We start from the raw sequence: 25557 nt of genomic DNA, 5'->3' as shown, positions 1-25557 counted from the left end.
CTGGGCGGAGTAGTAGACACACTGTGGGGTAGGGCTATGATTCAGAGAGACCTAGACAAATTGAAAGACTGGACCTAAAGAAATCTCATGTGGTTCAATAAGGACAAGTGCAAAATGTTGCACTTAGGATGAAACAATCCCCTGCACCGGTGCAGGCTGGGGACCACCTGGCTAAGTAGCAGCTCTGCAGCAAAGGACCTGGGGGTGACAGTGGACAAGAAGCTGAACAGGAACCAGCAGTATGCCCTTGTTGCCAAGAAGGCTACCGGCACCCTGGGCTGCACTGGGAGGGGCGTTGCCAGCAGATGGAGGGAAGTGATTTTTCCCCTCTATTTGGCCCTGGGGAGGCCACATCTGGAGTCCTGTGTCCAGTTTTGGACCTCCACTACAGAAAGGGTGTGGACAAATTGGAGAGAGTCCAGCAGAGGGTAACAAAAATAGTTGGGGGGCTGGGGGACATGACTGGTGAGGAGAGGCTGAGGGAACTGGTTGCAGCTGGTGGGCGCTCCCCCACCTTGGCCACTCCCTATGCCATGCGCACCCCTTGCCACACATCCACATGCCATGTTCCCCCCACGCACCCTATGCCACACCCCAGAGCCAAGCGCCATGCCGTAAGGCCGCAGCCAACAGATGTCCTCCCACTATGGCCACTCCCTGTGCTATGCCCCATGGCCGCTCACCTCCCCCTGCACGCCATGCACCCTGCATGCTCTGTACCGTACCCTGGGGCCATTCCCCATGTCACACAGCAAAAGCCAGTAGGCGCTCACCATGCCATGCCATGTGGCCATGTGACACCCCCCGCCCCATGCAACCTTACGCAACGCCTCCCAGCATGGCTTGTGCCACACCACAGGGCTCCACACCATGCTGCCACAGGTGGCAGCTGCTCTCCCTGCCATGGCTGCTCTCCCATGCCATGCCACGTGGCCATGCGCCAACCCCCTGTGCAGCCATTTGCCACACACCCCCGTGCACCCTGGGGCCACTCCCCATGGCACGTCCTGCCCCGCAACCATGTGCCATCCTCCCAGCCATGTGCCATGCCCCCCGCACATGCCCTGCACCACATCCCAGGGCCAGTCCCCACACCATGGCTGCTCCCTGTGCCAGACCCTGAGGCCATGCCCCCTTGCATGTGGAGTGGGGCTGGACCCAGAGCAGCAGGGGGAAAAGGGCAGGACTGGGAGCAGCAGCAGGGGGTGGGAGAGCAGAGCAAGACCCAGAGCGGCAGCAAGGAGGGGAATGGGGGGATTGGAGCAGCAGGGGGAGGGTGCAGGGCACAACACTGGTCTCCATCCCCACCCCCCACCACCGTCATTCATGACGGGCATTTTGCTAGTATTGATCATATTTTCCTCCAACTTCTTAATAAAAATGTTTAGGTCTTTAGATTTATCTTCATATTTTAGTGTCTTCTGTTCTATTCCTTGTTCTTCTTCCCTGCATTCCCCCTGTTTTATACATTTCTGAGGCCCTGGGTCAATCATTGAATCTCTCTGAAGAAGTATTAAGACAACAGATCCCTTCTGCGTCCCAAATTTTGACTTTCTTTGCTGAAATCCTGTAGTATATGACTCCTGGCAAGTCTTGGATTTCATGGCATAGCTGTCAAAGATGGGCTTGTGTCATACACTGTTAACTTGGAAAAGATTAGCGATGGCAGGCAGGCTGGCTTGTATGGATAGTTTCAGAAAACAATCTCAGGGGCATCATTCTCCAGTATCTGACACCTGGTCACTCAAGACTTCACATGGATTTAATCATCTGACACATCATAGAAATGTTCGTGACTGACTACAGCCATAGCCTCAAGCACATCAAAGAGGACAGTAGCTCCGTCGTGATTTCACCCTAGAATTGTGGACAGGACCATTTGTTTTGCAGCTCTGTGTGATACATCTTGTTCCTTGTCATTAATGATTTAATTCACCTGCTCTTGAATCTCTGAAGCCATCCTAAAATTAGATCTGGGTAGGAAACTGTTTTCTTGTCCTGGGAAAATGTTGAGGATTTCAAAGATGGGTTCCCATTTGTAGCAGGCAGCTTTTAAGAGAGCTTTTAAATAAGATAGAGTAAGTGAGCGATAATTCTCCCTGCCATCGCCAACACCCTGGCTGTGAGTAGGGTTGGCATGTTGTTACAGCTGTGATGGTCCACTTAGGGCATGTATGTTCCCTCCATCAGTTGTAGGAGACTTTGGGTTCACATCTCTGCTTTAACTGGTTCAGTTGCTCTTAATCTGCTCTACTGGAGCTGATCTACTTTGTAAATCGGTATTTGATGGACTGTACAGAGAGAAACTCACTGTATAGCCTCATAGGTAGGGACAGGTGTCAAAGGTTGGAGATCCAGGTTCAAATCCCTGCTCTCTCCTTGCTTGACCATAAATTCACCAGATGGCTCTTGAGGTCCATCATCATTGTTAGTAATCCCTTGATTCGTAGATGATTTCTACAATAGCTCATTGATGGGTCTTGAGGTGACTTGAGAGTCCAATCCTTGAGCCACAGATCTGTCTGTAGGAATAGCAGGTCTTTCCACAGGGGAAAGTAGGTTGCAGGCTGGGATTCCCCTCCTCTTCCTTCCTTCCTTCCCTCTCTTTTCTCTGCTTTGAGGGCAAGAAGTTTTACCTCAAAATGGGCTGTCACTTGGTTGAGGTTGCAATGCCATTGGAGTTTGTTAGCAGCCAGCTCCTCCCAGCTCTTGATGTCAGCATCTGTCTTCTTGGGGCTTGCCTTCAGTTTCTTCTTCTAGCATTTCATCTGGTTGCCATGAGATCTCAGGCCACAAAAGAAGGTTTCATCAAAATCATCAGGCTTTCATGTAGGGCTTATTTTGAGAAATCAGCATTTTCAGTCCACAAAAAAAAAAAAAATCCCAGCAAGCTCTATCTTAATTGTCTCCCCTAGAAAGTCAAGGAACACCAAACACAAGAGGCATTTGTATGTACCATATTTTTTGCCCTTTCTTGTGCTGCAACAGCATGACTGTTTTCATGAGTGGATTTTCTGGATGCTTTAATAGTCTTTCTAGAGCATTAAAGTAAAACTCAGATGTAGTTTAGTTTAGCTCACTGAGAATTAAAGCATTGGGTCCATGGATTCATCGCGTGCAAACACAAAGGCACTCAAAGATGTGTAATGAGCCTCTTTGTCCACTAAATGGTGCTGCAGCTTTTTTTTGTAGTTCACCCTTCAAATTGCTTTTGCTTTCAAATTGCTTCCATTTTTTTTTCTTGTGCCATTTGCTGGCTCCATGCTCCCACAGCTATGTGGCAGGGCATGGCATGGGGGGCCCTGGGCTGGGGGGCAGCACTGGACTGTTGCGCTCTCCTGCGGCGCCAGCCAGGGACCCGGCTTAATTCATTCAAAAACCTATGGTGTACAAACACTGATATGACACTCCAAAATAAACAACTTTAAATTTTATAAACCTATTTAATTTAAGGAGGATTAAACTCCATGGTGTGTACAGATACCCAAGAGAGTAAAACTACACACTAAGCTCCACCCCAAACCTCTACATTGTGATCCTGTCTACAGTGCCCCAAACCCTGCCTCTCTTCTCTGCAGACTGTGTCTTTCAACCAGAGCTATGGGGGCCTCCCATAGCATAACTAGGGGGGCAATTGGGCACCATCCCTGAGTGTTGTTTACAGGGGTCCCTAGGAGCAGCCTCCTGGGAATCTGTTCATCTGCCTGTCCTTTGGCTGCAGGAGGTTAAGCCTAAGCTGCTACTGCCCTGTAGCAACTGCCTTCCAAGTGAAGAGATCCCTGGCAGGTAAGACTTCGCTCCTCCTCCACTCCAGCTCCATTCTCCAGTGGCCAACAAAAATTCCCCTGCCCCAGGTGCTGAAAGAGTTTGCTATGCCTCCGGGAGCCTCTGAAGCATCCTAAAATGTCTGGCCTATGTGGCATTTTCTGTGTGCAGCAGTGACTTTCTTTGGGTGTAGGACTGGGAGGGGCCTGAGTATTCAGAATCTGGAATGGACTTCCCAAGGAGTTGGTGCAGTCTTCAAGAGGAGACTGGACAGACACCTTGCTGTGATCATTTGATCTCAGCAGTATTCCTGCCCAGAGCAGGGGGGTTGGACTCGATGATCTTTCAAGGTCCCTTCCAGCCCTTCATTTCTATGATTTCTATAAGAGTAGAACTAGTAGACCTGCCAGCCATAGACACCCAGGGGTGAGCTCAAGTGTTATGGAGACAGCCTTGAAGGCTGAGTGTCTCAGCTGCTCTGTGCCTGGAAGATGTGCCTCTATGCAGCTCCCAGCACATATCCCACTTTCCTTACTGTACATTGATATCCAGGTCCTTTTAAGCATATCTTGATTCCTTAGACACTGTTGGTGAAACCCCAAATGCTACCAGGTGTAGCCATCCCTATTTGAGATGCTAAAAGAAACCCAATCCTGGCTCTTATTCTCCTCCCCTCAGAGCATGGTTACTGGGAATTGCTTTGATCCTATAGGGGTTTCACAGAGCCCCTGAAGTTCCTCACTCCAGCTAAATCTCCCATTGCAGTCCTTGGGATACTGGCCTCTCTACAAATTGGCCCTAAAATGAATGTAGTTGCAGTTGGCATCACCCTGCTGAGCCTTTTACCATGGGCAAGCGTGTAGTGTGGATTCTTGTCTCCTTTCTATACTATCTCCAGCTGTGTTGGAGTAGTGATGGCAGAGGTACAACAAGCAATTTTTGCTCCCTGGCTAGTGGGTGCAAAAGCGTTTGCCTCCAGGACTAGTGTCTCATTCGCCCACCCCTTCTTACCCGCTGCTGCAATTGTCCAAGGAATACGCAAGAAGTGGTATCTTTTTTTAGTAATAGCTTTTACCGAACAAACTACATCATTGAGATAGATGTTAGATGAACTTTTAGGCTTTCCACAGTGATATAATTGCCAGTGGGGGGGATTGATGAGAACCACTTCCACGGAGTGATCCCTGGTAACGTCTCTGACGGCCAAGGTCTCCCAAATCAACAAAAAACACCAAAGTGCACAAAGATAAAGATACAGACACCGTTTTTGTCATACAAAAGAAAGAAGAAGTGCCTGTGGGGTCCAGATAGGTTAGCAGAAGGAGACTGGATAGACTTTCGACAAGCTTTAAGAGGCATTGGGTGTTGGCTGCAGCCATGGTTGGGAATTGTGGCTGGGCTGTGCCATGCCAGTGCACCCCAGGACAGCACACAAAAAAAAAAATCATTGGCCTCTTTCAATTATATAGCATTGAGCCAATGAAAGATATTACCAAAAACATGTTGCTTGTCTAAGCTGGCTTAGAAGAACTAAGTTAAATTAAAACTTCAGCTGTACAGAGCTCGGCAGGAAGCATGAGTTGGCAAGGTCTGGTCTGGTTTGGTCTGCTGTAGGTGGGCTGTGGACAAAAGCAGCTCATGGACTGCTATTTTAAGAAGCATGACAGCTACTATAAGTGCTGCCTGGTGTTAACCAGCATATGGAGAATACATCATTTAACACAGGAGGGACTGGATTGTGTTTTTCAAGCTGTTTCTCTTGGCCCTGTAGTGAAGCAACAGGACAAAGCCTTTCACCTGGAAGAAGGTCAGGCTGTATTTTCACCGGAAACTTGCATCTACCCCAACCCTGAATCTCTCAAGGTTCTCAAGAAAGTGTCCCTGTTCCTCTTCCCCCCTCCCCCCCCGTTTCATGCACCACTTAATGTCTTAGCTGCTGTCAAAATGCAAAGCAAAAACACTAAGACACTATGAGAAAACATGTAGTTCTTGCATGAGCACCCTTCCAGGTCAGAAGCTGTATTCATTTCATGGGAGCGTGTTTGATCTAAATGTCCATTTTGAAACATTTGGGCTCTTTAGGCAACTCAGTTTCAAATTCCCAGCAAGGGAGACTCGGTCCTTCTTCCTCTCACACAAGCTAATTGCACAATGGGCCAGTCTTTCTAAGGAGATATTAAAATTAGAGTTGGCTGGGAAAAAAATTCACTGAACCATCTTTGATTTTTAAAAATGCTGGTTTAGTCCAGCAAAATTTGGAGAAAGTTAATTTTTGATAAAGCAATCATGACTCATGGTAGAGGTGTTATCTTTTATTAGACCACCTAGATGTTTGCAAAAAATATTATGTCTTTAATTGCAAGCTTTTGGGCACAGACACCATTCATCAGGCATGGGAGAAAAGATTGTAAAAGTTCTCCTGGGTAGAAATGAAAGTTTATATTTCATAGGAGACTTGGGCAACTGGTGCCACCTTAGTCGGGGGGGGGGGCACATGCCCCCTCACCAACCAGTCAGCAACTGGGGGAGGGATCCCCCCATGGCCAATCTCCCCAACCAGGGGGTGTCCCCCCACAGATGGTCATACTGAGCAGGAAGTGGCCATGGCACTCCCAGAAGTGGCCATGGAGCTACATCTGGCTCTCCAACTCTCCAGCCGGTGCTTGCAAGGGGAGCACCAGTGCTCCCACCTGCCCCCCCTGCCCATCGCCTAAGCAGGGAGCACGGCCTATCAGGGGGTGCACCAGTGCTCTCCTGGGGTGCATGTGTACCCTGTGCACGCCTTACGCATTGCCACTGATAAGAGAGTTCAAGGTGGTAAAAATCTCCTGTTAGGAAAAGTTCATGTTATATGCAGATTAGGCTCAGAGAAAAGTTGGAATAGTCTGTTTACCTCAAAGTTGTTTGTTGGCAAGCAGGATATATTTGTATTTCCTTCGGGTTATGGTATTTCATATTTCACAGAGGAGTCAGTAGATGGAATGGTCCTCTGGGCAGGAAATTCTTATCTCTTTTCTTTTGATAAAAGCTTTCATAGGGAAAAAGTTTGGAAACCACTTTTTTTCTTTATAAATTGTTTATTTCAGAAAATAATAATAATAAAAAAATGGATTTCTGATTTTTTTTTTCTTTTTTATTATGTGTTATGGTAGGTTTTCGAGGATTTGTCACTTTTTAAATCACTTTTTCATAGCATGTCTCACTTGCTGACATGGTACAACATAATATAATCATAGAATAACATAAAATGAGGGCTGGAAGGGACCGCAGGAGGTCACATCTAGTCCAACCCCCTGTTTCAAGCAGGACCAGCCCCAGCTACATCATCCCAGCCAAGGCTTTGTCTACCTGGGTCTTCAAAACCGCCAAGGATGGAGATTCCCCAAACTCTCTGGGTAGCCTGTTCCAGTGTTTTACTTCCCTCCTACAGGGAAAGTTTTCCCTAATATCTAACCTAAACTTCCTTTGCTGCAACTTGAGCCCGTGGTGACTGGCTCATGGTCTCACAAGAAATCAGTGGCATAGCTAAGGTTAAGAGCCAGAGCTCCTGAGTCTTGGGCCCCTAGCAGATAATACATTTAGGATATCATTGACCTGTTAATCACATCTTAAGTAAGAACTTGGCCATGTGTTCATTCAGTTAATGATGCAATAAAACAGGCAATAAGCCACAAAGTTACTGCACAAAATAGATGCTGTAACTTTATGGCTGGTTCTCTTGTGCCTTAAATTGAACATGTGGTCAGGATCAGCTCCTTGGCGGTCCCAGTCTCAGAAGCACACCCTTGACTCTGATGCATTGCCAATGCTGGAGCACCGATCTCCTAACCAGTGCTCTTCACCAGGCATACTGGGCACCTGGCTGGCTGCTTGTCAGTGTAGGGGAGCCTGGGATCGTGATCCCAGGCTACCGCTGCACCGGAAATAGGATGCAATTGGGACCTGATCCCTAATACTACAATGGCGCCTCTTGTCTTGTGCACATGGCATGGTAGGAGATGCAATCGTTGGGATCATGGATCAGATCCCAGAGTGCCTTTAAGTGAACTTCTGCTAGGGGCATTGGTATAGTGCTCTGTTCACTGGGACGCACCACTGTCTGTGGATACGAGAGCCCGTGGCATTGTTTAACAAGCATTGGCTCTTGGCCTTTTTGGCTGTTTTCCCTTCCCATCACTGTTGTGCAATGTATTGCATGTCAGACCCCTTTCAGTCATACTGATGTGTAAATCACGACAGGATCACTGCTTTATTTGTACATGGCCACAGGAGAAGAAGCAAAGGGCAGCTAATTCTCTGCAGCTGCAGAGTCCAGACTCCGTTATATACTTGTGAGAAAAAGACACACAGAAGTCTCCCCCTTAATACCTTCTTGGCAGTCTGACAATAAATCACCCTGGAGTCCTGCTAGACCAAACGTGTTTTCTCTAGCTGTCTCCCAATAAGTTCTCTCTCAAGGCCCCTTTGTTTTCCAGTTTCATAGATTTCATAGACATTAGGGCTGGAAGGGACCTCGGGAGATCATCGAGTCCAGCCCCCTGCCCAAAGGGCAGGAAGTCAGCTGGGGTCATAGGATCCCAGCAAAATAAGCCGGGATACGTCTTGAAGGTGTTCAATGTAGGTGCTTGAACCACCTCCGCTGGCAGACTGTTCCAGACCTTGGGGGCTCGGACAGTAAAGAAACTCTTCCTTATGTCCAGCCTGAAGCGGTCTTGCAGGAGTTTGTGACCGTTTGACCTCGTCATCCCTTGGGGCGCTCTGGTGAACAGACGTTCCCCCGGATCCTGGTGGTCACCCCTGATAAACTTATAGGTGTCCATCAGATCACCCCTGAGCCTGCGCTTTTCCAGGCTAAAGAGTCCCATGGCTCTCAGCCTGTCATCGTAAGATCTGTTTTCCTGACCTCTGATCATGCGCGTGGCTCTCCTCTGGACTCTCTCAAGCTTCTCCACATCCTTTTTGAATTGTGGAGCCCAAAACTGGACGCAGTACTCCAGCTGCGGCCTCACCAAGGCCGAGTACAAGGGGAGAATGATGTCCCGGGATTTGCTCGAGAAGCATCTATGGATGCATGCCAGCGGTTTGGTCGCTTTACTAGCCGCAGCATTGCATTGCAGGCTCATGTTCATCTTGTGGTCAATGATGACCCCCAAGTCTTTTTCTTCTGTAGTGCTATCCAACGTAGCACTGCCGAGCCTATAAGGGTGCTGCAGGTTTTTCCTCCCAAGGTGGAGAACCTTGCATTTTTTGGTGTTAAACACCATCAGGTTCTCATCTGCCCATTTGCTGAGCTTGTCCAGGTCAGCCTGGATCACCCGCCTATCTTCTGGCGTGGATGCTTTGCCCCAAAGTTTGGTGTCATCGGCGAACTTGGCCAGTCCACTCCTAACTCCAATGTCCACATCGTTAATGAAGATGTTGAACAGTACTGGTCCAAGGACAGAGACTTGAGGGACCCCACGGGTCACAGGGCACCACGATGAGTGACTGCCATCAATTACAACCCTCTGGGTCCGACCACGGAGCCAATTTCCCAGCCAGCGAATGGTGGTGGAGCCAAGGCCACAACCGGCCAGTTTGGCCAAGAGGTGATCATGGGATACCAGATCAAAAGCTTTTTTGAAGTCAAGATATATGACATCAATCTCTTCTCCCTTGTCCAGGTGATAGGTCACCTGGTCGTAGAAGGAAATGGGATTGGTCAAACAAGACCTACCTGCAACAAACCCGTGTTGGCTATCCCTTAGGATGTTAGCCTGGGCCAGTCCCTCAAGGATGGCCTCCTTAATAAACTTTTCTAAGAGCAGTGTGGCGTGACGGTCCCTAGGGGTGCCGTGACCTCCCCTAGTGCCCTGGCCTACCATGCCAACCCGGGTCCTGAATGCACCCTCTATCTCGCCCACCACGTCTTTGATCTTATTATTATTAATAGGAGGCTGCCTTCCTGCCCGTACTCGGGACGGGGCTGGTCTCGTTATACCGGGATTCCATTCTAAGTAGCTCGCTCCTTCTCGGGCCTACTCGATCTACTCATTCCTTCTCTCCAGGGGCCTTCCACTGGGCTCGCCCCCCCTTCTGGGGCTTTCCCCTCACAGGCCGTGCCCCACTGGGGCTCTTCCCAATGTAATATATGTGCCCTCTCCCAGGCCCTGTCCGATGTCCAATATTCACGCCCTCTCCCGGGGCCTGCTCCAAGATACTCGCTTTCTCCCCCCCACACCGGGGCCTTTGCTCGCGTCTCGCGCGCTCCCCTGTCCACACTGGGGCCCTTGTTCATGCTCGTCGCCCGCACTGGGGCCCTTGCTTGCGCTTCTCACACTCTCCGCCCACACTGGGGCCTTGTTCACACCTCTCGCGCTCCCCTGCCCTCACTGGGGCCCTTGCTTACGCTCGTCACTCTCGTCGCCCACACTGGGGCCTTCTATGCCCAATGTGGGCTTCCCAAGGTTGGGGCTCAGGCGGCCTCGGCCTCGGCCTCACCTGGCCCCCAGACTCGCCTCAGGCCTTCTATGCTCGCACTTCTCGCGCGCCCGCCCACACAGGGGCCTATGATCGCGCTCTCACGCTCCCCTGCCCGTAGTCGGGCTTGCGTGTGCGCTCCTCGCGCTTGTCACCCGCACTGGGGCTTTCTACGCCTGACGCGAGCTTCCCAAGGTTGGGGCTCAGGCGGCCTCGGCCTCACCTGGCCCCCAGACCCGCGTTCTCGGGTCTATGCCCCACTGGGGCTCTTCCCAATTGGGGTTCACAATTGAGGTTCATCCCACTGTCGCCCCGCTGGGCTGGGGTTGGGACCCCCCCCACTCTCAGACCCGCCTTCCTGGGCCTGCGCCCCACTGGGCTTCTGCCTCTACCGAGTTCTTCCCGAAGCTGCCCACACTGGGCTGGGGTCGAGACACCCCCACAACGCGGCACCCTCAGTGGTGCCAGGAACACCCCCACTTTACTGGGGAGCTCCTGATGAGGCCTCCTCCACCCCTACAGCCTCGCCCAGTCCTCCGGTCTAATGATCACAATAACCCGAAACGGACACTCAAAGCCCCTCGGCTACAATGTAAATCTTAAGCTGACCTGGCTAACTTTCTCTCATCCCTGTCAGGGTCCTCTCCACCCTGTATCTGCACACTGGTGCACAACATCGCCCTGCTCGCTCTAGCAGAGCTCTTGCTCCTTAGGCTGCCAGAGGGGAACTGACTCTGGCCTTAGCCTTCTCTGTTTATAAAGGCCAGGCCCTGCCCCTGGCGGTCAGCTGACCCACTCTGTTGCCATAGTAACTCCCACCTGCTGCCCTGGTGAGTGGCAGCTGAGCCCATTTGCTATTATTCAGTAGCAGGCACCCTAGTGCCCTGCTACATCCGGCCTTTACTTATGCTCCTTATTATGGCTTAACTTTATTTTTGCTTGGCCCAGTACTTTTCCTCATTGTCTCCCCCGTTGTAAGCACTTGTGCGTACATCTCTATATTCATAATACCTTTGACCTCTTTTTGACGCTCACACTCGTAGGCCACTTCTCTGAGCACCATCATCCACAACTCAGTAGCAGACAACTTAGAAACACTTTGGGCAGTTTTTGCTAAGCAAAGGTGTGAACAGCACAAAATCATTTGGACAATAATAAAAAGAGCAAAAAGGCATAATACACTTATAATCTACCACTTCAACAGGGATTTCACCCATCCCCTTAAATTTGGCAGCCAACCCCACCAATCAAAGAATTTCTCTTCGGCAACAGCATGAATCACTTGCAACTGCTTTCTTATGGTACGGAGATCCCCCTGCACTCACTGGTGCTGATCTATCCAGGTGCAGCATGTGTGGTTCACAGCCGCACATACCCTGCCTTGGGCGGCTAGGAGATAGTCCAGGGCCGTACGATTTTCAACAGCTACTTGCCCCACCTGGGTAATCTCATCATTGAGAGCTCCCAAAGCATTGGCACTAGCATTGATAAAATTCTCCATGACTCCTAAAATATTTATAATGGCTTTTTCTAATTCAGCTACCCCTAACCAAGGGAGGAAGGCCCTGATAAATTGGTGAAACCCCGTGTGTCGGAGAACCAGCGAGTTCTCAACTGCACGCCGATGTCTGGGCAAGCCAGGCGGGAAGTTGAACACTTCGTGCCACAAGAGGCTGGAGTGCAAGTTGAACATCGAGACGATTCTGCCCAAGGTACAAGTGCCAACCCAAATCCACGGTAGAGTCTTATGGGTGTCATCCCCGCATAGCCAGGAGCTGCTGCAGTACTAAGATCTCTACAGGGCGTGTTTCCCTCCCGACATTTTCGATTGACTTGTAGGGTGTAGGAAGGGGTACGTTGGCTTTCCACCATTCTGGGGTGAGATATTGTTTGGTTACAGAAAACAGGACCTAGCGCCACATGAAAATCAAAGCCATCGAGCACTAAACTAGACATCACACTATAGTTCCTATCTGAGGGTGTAAAGATGGCGATGGGTGCCCAGTCACAAAAATGGGACTGAACCTCTCCTGACACTTTCCTCTTTTCTCAGTCCAAGGCCAGGTGAAGGTCACCTTGCATCTGGAGTAATGCCCTACAAAGTGGCCAGCCTCCTCCGTCCTTCCTGTCTTATTAAACTTATAACAGAGGGCCGCTTCCAGCCCTGAGGACAATTTCCAGCTGTCTCGAGCCGCTTTCCACCACGTAGGTATTGACAGCTGGTTCCTGCTAGGAGGGGGGAAAACCTGACAAAGCTGGTATTGGAGTCAGTTCTCCAAACCTCAAGGGGGATTGGCACCCCAAGCATTGGGATCCCCTGGGTCGGGTGCATGGGCCCATGTATGCATACCCAGCAATTTGTGAGGTTTCCTGCATGAGCAAAGCTCTGTCCCAGGAATACAACACTGTTTTCTTCCCATGCTTCAACTGGAACCCCTGGCAAGGGACAAAGCAAAAGAAGGGACAACATCTCAGGCCCTGCCCGAGCGCTGTCCCAACGCAGCTATCTCTTGGAACTCGGAGCAACTTTCTTTGACTAAAATTTCGGTCTCCAGCACACTACTAATAACACAACACTAATCACAAGACTATAAAACAGTGTCACTCCCTGGGGAGTTTCTAAATCTACGCAATTATCTGCAATTTTCCCACGGGTTAGTGCTATTCACACTGATATCACTAAAGTATAGTAGTACACAGAACTAAAGGCTATCTTCGAGACTTCGTCATCTAATCTTCACTCACGGGAACTCTTCCAGATTTCGTCATCTGATCTTCACCCACAGGAACCCTCTGGATCTTCAAGGAGGTATCGCTGGTGAGAGAAACCTTCCACCCCGTCGGGGCAGATACCTTCTTGGAGTGGGAGGTATAGATACAAGCAGAAACCTCGGCAACCTTTACAGCAGTTGGGGTGGTCAGCAGGACCTGAAAAGGCCCCTTCCACCGGGGCTGCAGGAAATCCTTCCTCTGGTGGACCTTAATCAAGATCCAATCTCCCAGTTGGACCAGATTGACAACCGAGTTGCCGTCTAGAGACTAATGTGATGGTGTGGCTTTAACCTGCAATGAGATAACCTTGAGGGTCTTGGTGAGCCCTTGGCAATAGGTTAATAGAGAATCACGGAGATGAGTCAGATGTTGGGGTGGAGGAGCGGCGAGTCCCCTCATGGGTCGACCCATAACAATCTCAAGAGGGGTCAGACCCGAGGATCTCTGAACAGAGTTTTGGATTTGGAAAAGAACCAAGGGGAGGGATTCTGGCCACTTTAGACCAGTGTGTTCACAGGTCTTTGCCAGGCGAAGCTTAATATCAAAGTTTTTCCGTTCCACTTTACCTCCACTCTGAGGATGGTTTGGGGCGTGGAGTTGGAGTCAGATGGAAAGCGCCTTGCAAACATGTTGGAACACCTGGCCAATAAAATGAGGGCCTCTGAGTCCAGGGAGAGGGGTAGACCAAAGCGGGGCACCAGGTCAAAAAGCAGTTTCTTGGCCACAGGGAGAACATCAGCAAAGGTATGCCTCAGGCCAGCCACTGAAAAGGCAGACAATGACCAGCACATATTTCCAGGGCCCTGACCTGGGCAGCATAACAAAGTCCATCTGGAGGTGGGAGAGGGGATAATGCCCCAAAGGCCTGTGGACTGTGTGTGGCTGGCGGGGTGGTCGGCCAGGGTTGTGTCTGACACTGCGGGCACTGGCAACAAAAATGTGCTGCCACCGCAGAAAAACCCGGGGCATACCAATGACGGTCTACCTCGGCCATCATCCCCCCCTTAACCGAGTGGGCCACTGAGTGGGCCATTTGGGCTAAGAGGGACAACAGGGCCCGGGGGGCTACAAGGAGACCAGACGGGTGTCGCCACAGAGAATCAAAGCGGAGAGAGCAGCCCACGGAAATCCAGGTGTCCTTTTCAGTGTCCGGGGCAGCATCCCGGAGGGAGGGGAGGTCGGGGGAGACAGGGGAAGAGAGGTAGAGAGCGGCCTGAAGGACCGGAGCCGAGAGTTTCGACAAGGCGGCGGTCTTGGCTGTGGCGTCCGCCCTGTCATTTCCCAGAGGCACAGGATCATCAGCAACAGTGTGCACTTTGCACCACAGGACAGCAAGGGCAGAGGGAAGAAGAATAGCGTCCAGGAGGGCAGTAATAAGGCGACGATGGGAAATGGAAGTCCCAGAAGACGTAAGGAAACCTAGCTGCTTCCAGATCGGCCTGAAAGAGTGGCAGACACCAAAGGCAGAGCGAGAGTCGGTATAGATATTAGCACATTGTTCAATGGCAAGGTGGCAGGCGCGAGTGAGAGCAATGAGTTCAGCGGCCTGAGCGCTAGTAAGAGAAAGAGGAGCAGATTCAACAACAGCGTGGTCAGAACAGGCAGCGTAACCAGGTCGGAGTACACCACGACTATCTCGAAAACAGGAGCCATCCACGTAAAGAAGGGGGTCGGGGTTAGTCAGAGGGGTGTCAGGTGGATCAGGACGGGGAAGAGAAACAAGATCCACAAGCTGGGGACAGTCACGGGGTTGACCATCAGAAGGTGAAGGTAAAAGAGAGGCAGGATTGAGGGGGTTACAGCGAACAAGGGTCACGTTGTCCGCCCCCAGGAGGACCGCCTCGTAGCGGGTTAAGCGGCCGGGGGACAGGCGCAGAGTATAATTTGGGTAAGCACTGAAGACCCATGGGACAAAGCGAGCTATTGTATGCTATCCTCTAAGGCAACCTTGAAACTTTTCTCATCCCAAAACGGGATTTCTCGGCAAGGCACAAAAGTGAGACTGAGCCAAGAGAGACCTTGTTTTCACTGAGTTTCTAATGAGGAAATAGGAAAGCTTTGGCTAAATGTTTGAACTGGACTCAAACAGACTGGGCTGGACTGGACTGCTTCTCCCTCACCTGGACCAAAGGAAGTCAGAAGGAACTTAGACAATGACACCGCTCCAAGGTATGGCCAGTCAGAGTAACTTTAAAAACCTGCTTGAATGTGAAACTATGGAATAAAAAGTTTAATCACAAACAGGATTGTGTAAAGTATAATCTCAGTGGAGACTCTGGATTCTTATCCCGTTAGCTGGGCCAGCTTTTCTAACTCCTATGCCCCTATGGCATGGGTGGCAATAATTTTGGGCGGAGGGCAAGCCATTGAAGGTCACATAACAAGCAGCCAGGGGCAAATAAATATTAATTTTCTAAATTGTTTAGAGGCTCTGCAGGCCAGAAAGAATGGCCTAGCAGGCTGCTTCTGGCCCACATTTTGCCCACCCCTGCCCTGTGGGCTTACTGCTTTGCTTTTCCCTTCAACCCGCCTTTGCCTCTCCACAGTGTCCTCTCCTTTCTTCCCCCTTTCTCGATCCTTTCTATTTAAACAACCCTATTCCTTTCATTTAGTTCCTCTGCTCTCTGCAAGTCTGTCCATAGCAGCTGATGAAATCGGCTGCAACCTATGAAAGCTCATAACTCTCTGAATAAGTTAATCTGAAGTCAGGTAGGAGGTAAGGCAGGTTGGCACTTAGAGATTAACACAACTAACCACCTCTCTCTACTAATGGGGCAGAAATGATGCAAGGCAGGGTGGCAAGGAAAGGTGTGGGCTAGTCCAGTGGTGTAACTTGTCCCTGGCAGGCAGAGAGGGGCATAGGGTATCAGTGAGCCAAACAAAGGCACGTCTTCAAGCTAGACGTCCTGAGAAACCCGGCATACCCAGGAGAACTTTTGCCATCTTTTCTCCGATGCCTGATGAAGGGTGTTTGTGCTCAAAAGCTTGCAATTAAAGATATTTTTCCCCAAAAATTTGGTGTAGTAAATGATATCACCTCTACCACAAGCCCTTATTGCTGGTTCATGCAAGTGTTCCCAGGGAAATCAAGAGGACCGCTCATGTGAGTAAGAGCTGTTTGCAGCAGTAAGGGGAGCTGACTCCAGTCCCTTCAACTTTAGCCTAACTAGATGTTGACTTGTGCAAAACTACATCCATAAATCCATCTGTTAGACTCTATTTAGCCATGTTAATTATAGATATTTTTTCCTTCTAATTCTGTTTTGTTTGGGGTTTGTTTAAAGATTTTATTTCAGGTCCCTCTAGACCATCTTCAGCCTCCTCATGTCCAAAGCTGCAGGCTACAACTTTAACCCTTGCTAGTCAAGTTTCATTGTGAGCAACAACTACCACTTGTTTCAAAAAAAGAGAAAGGGAAAAGGCTGGCTTACAACTCCCTTTATGACTGCGTTAAAAAAATGCAATTCCCTCAGCAGCAATGGAAGCACTTCTGGAAATCAGGCAAGTTGTAATTTTGGTGTGTTCCTCTGTCCGCTGGGGTCTGAAAAAAGCTTGGCCTGAGGTCTTGGATGGGAGGGGTAGTATTTATCCATGGTGCTTTAATGTTTGTTCCCAAACTGCAGTGCTATTCTGCTTCATTCGTGCCCTGAAATGCTGAAGGTTGATACTTAATGCCTCAAGCAAAGAGCACTACTTTGGATGCTTCAAGGCAGGAACATTTATTGTTCCCGTATTAATGAGAAACAAATAGATGCGCTTATGTTGACTTCAGTAAGTCATCCAGGGAACTAAATGCATAGAAGAGCCACCCTCCTTGCAGAGCTTGAATGTCGACAGAGCATCACTTCCTGGAGCCCAGATGGGCTTCAAGTGGCAACGGGCAATCTGTCTCATCAATGCCCTCTTTGTTTTCCGAGGGACACTGGCTCCATGTTCTCCTGCCCTGATATTCAGTGCCTGCCTCTTCTCCAAGGAAATGCTTTTGGTCTAATGTGTTTATGAACAGCAAGCTGTGAACCAGCTGTGTTGATGCAGCGGTGTATTGGATGTCATCCCGACCAGCAGGCCTCATTTGGTAAACATCTGAGAGATTCTCTAGAGGCCTGGGCTAATTGCCTGTTTCCGTCTCAGTCCAAAATGCAGTTAGCAATGGCATGAGAGGGAGAGAGAGGAAACGGAGACTTCCTCTTTGCTCTGTTCCAAGGACTTGCGTGGCACAGGCAGTTCTGGCTTCAAATAAATTGAGCCACTTGAGAGCTACTGTATGATGCTCTACAGGCTCGTTAGTCCTTGGTAATCACTTCACCATATGGAGTATCCAGGAGCTGGAGCTGTTTTCTCAAAGCCTGCCATCTGAGATGGGGACTTGTGAGCTAACTAATGCAGAGTTCATTGCACAGCTCAACCCCTGGAAGTGCCCTCTTGATGTTGCTCTTAGATACCAGTCCAAGTTAAAGATCAGCCCACGTTGAATCATCATCAGACCAGTGTGGCTAAGTCATAACAGTTTCTACAGCCACCAGTAAGCAAGGGAGTGGTGTAACTCATGTCACATCCAGCCACCGTTGACTGGGAAGTCAACCAAGAAGGAGTTTTATCTTGAGTCCAGAGCTGGGGATTAAACTCGTGCTTCTGGAGTGCCTTGCCACCACATCCCAGATGCCATCTAGCAGTAGAGATGGATCCACGGTTTTACAAAGTGGGGTGCAGCAGCAGTGTTGCACCCGCTCTGGATCGGCCCCTGTCTGGCGGGTACCACCCTTAATAGTAGAAGACCTCATGAGAAATTTGGGCTTAGAGTCAATGCTGAACTTTGCAAAAGTTGAGATTCTGGTCCAAAGTTTGTGCCCCATCTCTCCAAACACTGATATCCCCAGTAAGCCGTAACCTCCAGCTTCCCTTGAGAGTTGGACCTCTCATACACATTGTCTCCTGCAGTCCTGGTGAAAGAAAACCTGAATGTTCAAAAAATGTTTGAATAAAACAGGGGTGTGCCCCAGTGTTATTCGCCAGCATTGCAATCACAACCCTCATGTTCCTACCCTCTTATGAAAGCAGGATGTCTATGGCTCCATAGATATGAACATTGACAGCACAACGTTGATACCTGCCAGGGCAGTGTCCTTCCATTCACTGCCTTGCTCTTTTGCAAAACGCTTTAGGTACCTTTCGTACATAAGGCCCTTGCCCTGGAAAGCCTAATCAGTTCTGCTCTGATGACCTTTCAGTGGATATGTGCAGAAATCCCCTTCTCTCTCTAACAGGAAAATGCTGAGTGGTGCCAAATGTCAAGGAGAGGCAAGAGGCTTTTCTTCCCTCTTTCCATCAAAATGGGGTACCTGTTAGACACGAGATGCTTGCCTCTCATTCAACCTTAAGTAATAGTAACGTCCAATGAGTTGCTATATAGTTGCAGGTCAAATAGTTTGTGTTAATTATGTGATGAAGGGGCTTGTTTTGTTTTATGATCATGTCTCCGTAGTGAACTGGAGTTTGCAGAAAGATGAGGCTATGGGATGTTATACGTGGGAAGTACCTCAAGGGGTATCCAGTGCATCCTTCCTGCACTCAGCCAGGGCTAAATGCATCTATGCCTTCCTCAACAGATGTTTATAATCTCTTCTTAGAAGGTTTTAGCAAAGGAGATTACACAGCTGTGGCAGCTGAAAAGTATGTCTGTGTGATAAAAGTGCTTGCTGAAGGCTCTATGAAGATTAGACCAAGTGTTTTTTTGTATTTGTTTAGATATTAAACTATAAGTTGTTGCTAAAAACCTAATTATAGTTTAAAATGTAGTAAGGCCTTGTATAAAGTAAGGCCTAGTAAATTTAGCAAAGCCTAGAAGTAGTAAGGCCCTGTGGTGCAGTTAAAATGACATTATCAAAGGAATGCAAGGCTTGTACTGCTATTGATCAGTCTAAGGACAGTTAAAGAAAAAGAAATCTAAGTGGTCGTACATTATCGGTGTCCTTCAGAAGCTATAAATTAGCTGAAATATTTGGAAACCATTCAGAAGGAAGATGAAGCTCTGTGAAAAGGATTAGTTAGCTGTTGCCTGGATCAGTGGGCCTGTGGACCTTGAGGAGCCCAAGAACTGCATTCCAGGGTCCTTCCCGGCACCCCTCAGACACCGTTGCTCGGGGACGCCTGACCTCACTGAACTTTGTGGACAGAGAAGCTTGCTGTGTATCTGGCATCAGAGGGGCTGCTGATAAGTTGCCAACGCGAATTGCTTTTGTCTGTCATCGTTTGTCTTGTTACTATGCGTTGTTGTGTTTTTCTTAAGTCAATAAATCTTTCTTACCTTTCTACCCCTGACCACACTCTTAATCTAAACCCTCCGCAGGCAGCTGGGGCAACAGCGTCTTCAAGTCGCCTAGTCCAGTGCTTCACTGCCCTTAGAATTAAAATATGTCTCTGCTACCTAACCTATATCTTTCATAGTTTCATAGTTTGAAACTTTACTGCTTCAATTAAACTGATTTATTCTTGCCTCTTCCCAGTGGGTACTAGAAGACTGGTGCCAAGTTCCAATTCACCTTCTCTCATTTTTAGATTAAAGAAGCCCAGTTTTTTTAATCAGTCACCATAAGCATATCATTCTGTTGCTTTCCTTGGGATACCTTCTGGTTTGTCTACATCCTTCGTAAAGCACGGTCCCCAAAACTGAACGCAATACTCAGGTCAGGCTTCACCAGAGCCGAGCAGAGTCCTTACCTTCTCTGTAATTCATGCAAAATTCTTATTTATGCATCCTAAAATGAGATGTCTCTTTTGTAGCAGTGTTGCATGGCTGAGTCCCAATCACTTTGTGATCCACCAACTCCTAGATCCTTCTACCGCTGTTCTGCTGTCTTGTCAAATATGGCCTACTTGCATATTTGATTTCTCCTTCATATGCCCAGCTCCATACATTGAATTTCCTTCAAGTACCCCTTGTTGATTTTGGAGCATTTCCCTAATTCATAGATTCATAGATGCTCGGGTTGAAAGGGATCTCACCAGATCATGGAGTCCAACCCGCTGCCTAGGCAGGAAAGAACACTGGGGTCAAATGACTCTAGCCAGATGCCTATCCAAAATTTATCAAGATGGCATTTTAATTCTGTGCTTGTTCTCCAGAGTTGTTCCAAGCCTGGAATCATCTGAGTCATTAAGGAAAATATTGACTAGAACAGGACCCAGGACAGTCCCACAGGATCCTACTAGAAATCTGCTCCCGATTTCATAGCAAGCCACTGATAACAACTTCTGGAGCATGGTGGGTTTTGTTCTTGTTTTTTCAACCCATTGTACAACCACCTCATGGAGTTTTCATTTAGATTGACTGTTCATATAGATTGACTACTTTTCCCTTGTTTGCTTTTCAGTCCATCTTGTGGGGAAGTGCCAAAAACCATACTGAAGTCAACATAAACACATGTATTTGTTTCCCATTTATCCATCAGCTCTGGTATGGTGACAATGAAGGAAACTAGATTTGTTCGTATCATGGCTGTTTCTTATCAACTTACTATCCTCTAGGTTAAAGGTATAAAACTTGTCTGGCCCTGCTGAGCAGATGAGTGTCATGGGGTGGGTCCATGGCCTGGATCAGGCCCATGGACACCTCTGCCCCTGCCGGTCTGCCTGATCCAGTGCACATGGCACCTGCCCAAGCCAGCCCGGGAGTCGGCCCCTTCTCTAGCAAGCACCATATGTGGGGCATGTCCCAGGCACTGTGCAGTATGTGGGTCCATGGGGCAGCACCGGGGGCTGGATTACAGGCCTCTGTGGGCCAGATCCAGCCTGCATGCTGCATGCTTGCTCTGGGGGCTATAAATAGATTATTTAGAAATTGGCTCTAATATCTTCTGAAATGTGGGAGTTGTTCTGACTGGTCTATACAGCTCCAGGCCCTTTTTTAAACACGGTACTCGTCTTCTGGGACCTCCTTCGTCCTCTGTGAGTTCTCAGTGATAATTGCTTTGTCCAGTTTCGTACGTACCTGGGGGTGAATTTCACCTGCCCTGGCCAACTCAGGTGCATCCATTTTCTTAACTGTTCCTTCCCTGAACTCTACTTTCTTTTCCCCTTGTCAAAATCAATTTTGTTAAATATTAGGTTACAATTAACCTTTTTAGCGAAGGCCAGGCCAAAGAAGGCTTTGAATAGTTGAGCTGTCTCTGCACCATCCATTATTTGCTCCCTTTCCCTGTTAAGTGGTAGACCTGTGCTTTCTTTTATCTTTCTCTTACTTCGTATGGATTTAGAGAACCTGTTTTCACTGCCTCTTACGGCCTTTGCTAGTTGTAACTTAAGCCTTTCTGGTTTCATCTCTGTGTGCTGTCCCTAGATATTCGTCTGAATCATAGGACCTTGTTTCCATTTTTTATGCATTTCCCTTTTTATTTCCAGGTCCTTAAAGAGCCCTGAGGTAGCTATATTGATCTCTTACTATGTTTCTAAGCCCCCTTGGCATGAGGATTATTTGCCATTGTGCTTTCAGTTCAGTTCTTCTCAGCACTTGCTGACTTTTTCTCCTTTCATATTCTTCCCAAGAGGCTCTTCCCACCTGGTTTTTTGAGGCAGTTGGTCTGTTTTTGAAGTCCTGATTCTGCTGTTCTTTCTCCTTTATTTTCTTAGGATATTGGAGGCTCAGTCTGCCCGCGTTTCCTCTCCCTCCCTCAGATTTTTAACTGGTTCCTCTCAAATTAGAGTCAAATCTAACATTGCTGCTCTCCGCATGGCTTTCATCACCTACTGAGACCAGGCGGTCCTCAGCACCTTCCAAGAAGTTGCAAGACCAAGGGTGGCCAACCTGCAGCTTCGAAACCACACACGGCACTTCAGAAGGTAATATGCGTCTCCTTGAATCTTTGCACAAGCACACGGAGACCAGCTCGCATAGCCGTTATGTCACGTTGTGTGCTTGTACAAATATGCAAGGAGACGGATGTTAACTTCTGAAGAGCCACATGTGGCTCCGGAGCCGCAGGTTGGTCACCCCCGTGCTAGACTCTCCGTGTCCAGTCCTATTGCTTTTCCAATATATACTTAAAATCTGTTCTTGCAACCAAATCTTGTCTTATCCTTTGAGTTGCTTCATGGAGTTGCTCAAGAAAGTCTCAGCCACCTTTTCCTCCTGAGTAGGTGTCTGTACGTAGTGCACTTCTACTATGAAACTCCTTACCCCCTTTTATCTTGACCATGAGGCTTTTAATGAGCTGGTCCTGAATCTCTGTGAACTTCTGAGCTAATGTGCATTTTCTTGATATACAGTGCTACACCACCTCCATATTATTCCTTTGCCTGTCCTTCTTGAATAAGGTGCCTCCTTCTAGACCAATCTTTTCTCAGACTCATGGTTGGTTTCCTCTACTGAAGTTAGCAGATATACATGCCATTCGTGTCTCCCATATACGACATCCGGAAACACATACATAACAAAGGGTGAAAGCGTTTCATAATCAGACTGGACATCTGTGATGAGGAGAGCCAAGGACCCCTACTCTTTTCTCTGCAAGGCTTAGATTGAGCTCCTTGTTATCGTATATTTTGTCCTGGCTATATAGCATGTGCTCAATAATGAAGTTCTTGCTGTATCTATTCCTTGGAGTGGAGTGTTGTATTGTATCCGCATTAGGCATGATGTTCAGTTTATCAAGCTTCCTTGCTGCAGCTGGCTGAAAAGTTTTCAATGAAACAAGTTTTCCATTGAAAAATGCAGTTTTCCCGAATATTTCACAAAAATATGTCTGTTTAGAGAGAAATCTTTAAGAGGGAATTGTTGGGACGTTCTCATTTCATTTCAGTAAGGTGAAAGCCTTTGATTGGATTGTTCTGTTTTTCATTTCCATTTTCATAGATGAACTGTTATTATATAAATAAAGCATTTTTTTAAATTTAGTATCTGGTATCTAGATATCTAGTATCAATGGTTTATGGCCTTTAGATATTGTCAAACCGCGCTTCAGGAGGTTTCCAAATCAATTCATTTTATTTCTTTTCAGAATTTTCATTCCCTGGGAAATTTCTGAAATTTGTACATCTTTTGTCTTTTATTAGACAAAAAACTTGTTGGCCTAATAAAAGATATCTCTACTATGAGTCCTGATTGCCTTTTCCTTCTGAACAGTAAGGCTACAACCTGGATACCTGGTACATCTTTTGTAACACCCCACCCCGCTGGTAATTTGCAATGAGTGGCAACAACCAGCCAATTCTGTTTTGAGCTCTCCAAAGGGGTGAAAAGCTATAGTGGAGCTTTTTTCAAGTTCACCAAAACTTTGTCTTAGCCGTGCCTCTCTTTCCTAAATGCCCCAGGTACCATGAGCAAATTGCTGGCACAACAGGAGCTGGCAACCACTCCCAGTCCACGTCCCTGCCCTTGAGTGCCTCGTTGCTCTTTTGCAGAAGAAAATTTTGTAGTAAATAAAGCAATCTTTTCTTTTCCCCCTCTCTTGAGACTATTTGAATTGCATGCAAAATGGACCTTGAGAGAATTGAAGGATGATGATGATGATGATAACTTTCTTTTTCCTTTCTTGGCACCCAATTTCTAATGGGTTATGTTTTGTGAGCTGCATATTTTGAAGGCTGAAATGAGTGCATAAGTATCTAGAAACTCTGGAGATGTTGTGTAAATTAACTGGAGTGTCCAGCAGACAGAACATGGGTGAATTGCTGAGTCCAAACTATGAGCCGGACCGCCTGTGCCTTGGTACTTCGACCTGGGAAGGAAGGGGATGTCTACATGGCACAATGGAGTGCTGTATAGGGTTGCTGGAACTTGCTCTAAATGCAATCACATCCCCTACAGAGCCACCTCCTTCATTATCCTGGAGCAGGAGTCTGAGCTGGAACCAACCCTGACCTGCCTTTCAGGTAGAAAACTGGCATTTTAGTGGTTCTCTACACTGGAGACAAGTCAGTCACCATCCCGATGCAAGAACCTGGATCAAGAAAGTGCCTCAGTGGGTGACCCAATTGCTCAATTCGCATGAAGCTCAGACTCCAGTGGCTTCGTGCCCCATCATGAACCCGCAAACCTGGCACTATGCACAGTGCAGGTGCACACAACCACTAGTCATATCTGAACATTTGGGCCTGTGTCCCTTTCCTAAGACAACATGAGGAGACAGTGACAGCTGGAGAGGAACCCATCTCTGCTAGCTTTCAGCAGGTGGTCCTAATCACCCCGCTTCTTCAGTTGTCCCAAACAGTGGTCCCAACAGCATAATAACCCATCCATCCCTCTTTTGGCAATGTGTTCCAGTCTACCTGGAGAGTGGTCGCTCCTTAAGGAGACGATCCTTCAAGCCCAAAGGGAGGTAATCCCAATGAGGATCAAAGGGAGCAGGAGGGCACGCAAGCCCCCACGGCTCACCAAAAGCATCTGGGAATGTATCTTAGCTAAAAGAGAGGCGTACACCCAATGGAAAGAAGGGGACATCACCAGGGATGACTATACTGCAGTCACTTGGGGATGTAGGGGGGCAGTCAGGAAGGCCGAGGCAGAGATGAGACTGGGACTAGCTTCCCGGATTAAGGACAACCAGAAGTCCTTCTTTAAATACATTGGGGGGTAAAAAGAAGGTACCAGGTAATGTGGGGCCCCTGCAGGACACATTAGGAAATTTGGTCATCACACCAGACGACAAAGCCAACATGTTTAACGATTTCTTTGCCTCTGTCTCCCTAAGCAGGGACTGGAATAGCTGCTCCCCCGCTGGGTCCCCTTCATGCCCCAGGGGTGGCACACCTGGGCCAAGGGCTAGTGAGGAACTAGTTAGGGAGCTTCTGGAGGGACTGGACATATTCAAGTCAGCATCCAGGTCCAGACAATCTCCACCCTAGAGTACTAAAAGAATTGGCTGAGGTCATTGCAGGACCCCTGGCACGGCTTTATGAGCACTCGTGGTGCTCTGGTGTGGTGCCAGAGGACTGGAAGAGGGCCAACATGGTCCCCATCTTCAAAAAGGGAGGAAGGAGGACCTGGGAAACTATAGGCCAGTTAATCTTATTTCAATCCTAGGCAAGCTGTTCGAGAAAAGTATTCTGGCACACATCCATGAGGGGCCAGCAGGGGATTTCATGCTTAGGGGGCAACCAGCACGGGTTCATCAGTGGCAGGTCCTGTCAGACCAACCTGGTGGCCTTTTATGATCAAATCACCAAATCTTTAGACACAGGGGTAGCAGTGGACATCGTCTTCCTGGACGTCCGGAAGGCCTTTGACACTGTCTCTCACCCCGTTCTCATTAAGAAACTGGGGGGCTGTGGTGTCGACCCCCACACAGTCAGATCAGTCACCAATTGGCCGGAGGGCCGCACCCAGAGAGCGGTGGTGGACGGGTCACGTTCGACCTGGAAGGACGTGGGCAGTGGGGTCCCCCAGGGCTCGGTCCTTGGGCCCGCACTGTTTAACATCTTCATCAGCGACTTGGACGAGGGGCTAAAAAGCACCCTGTTCAAATTTGCTGACAACACTAAGATGTGGGGGGATGTGGGCACGCTAGAAGGGAGGAATAGGCTACAGTCAGACCTAGACAGGTTACAAGGGTGGGTGGATGAGAACAG

At 48.5% G+C, this 25557-nt stretch overlaps 1 pseudogene; it reads right to left on the bottom strand.

The window, feature by feature from the left end:
- LOC149869832 (syncytin-2-like) overlaps positions 1 to 12096 on the bottom strand; it is a 31702-nt pseudogene extending 19606 nt beyond the window's left edge.
- Positions 12097 to 25557: the final 13461 nt, after the last annotated feature.

The sequence above is a fragment of the Crocodylus siamensis genome, chromosome 2, assembly GCF_052110815.1.
Source record: "Crocodylus siamensis isolate JL-2025a chromosome 2, ASM5211081v1, whole genome shotgun sequence".
In the NCBI taxonomy this organism is placed as follows: domain Eukaryota; kingdom Metazoa; phylum Chordata; order Crocodylia; family Crocodylidae; genus Crocodylus; species Crocodylus siamensis.
Note: the sequence above shows the minus strand (reverse complement) of the source record. Positions and strands in the feature narration are given on the sequence as shown.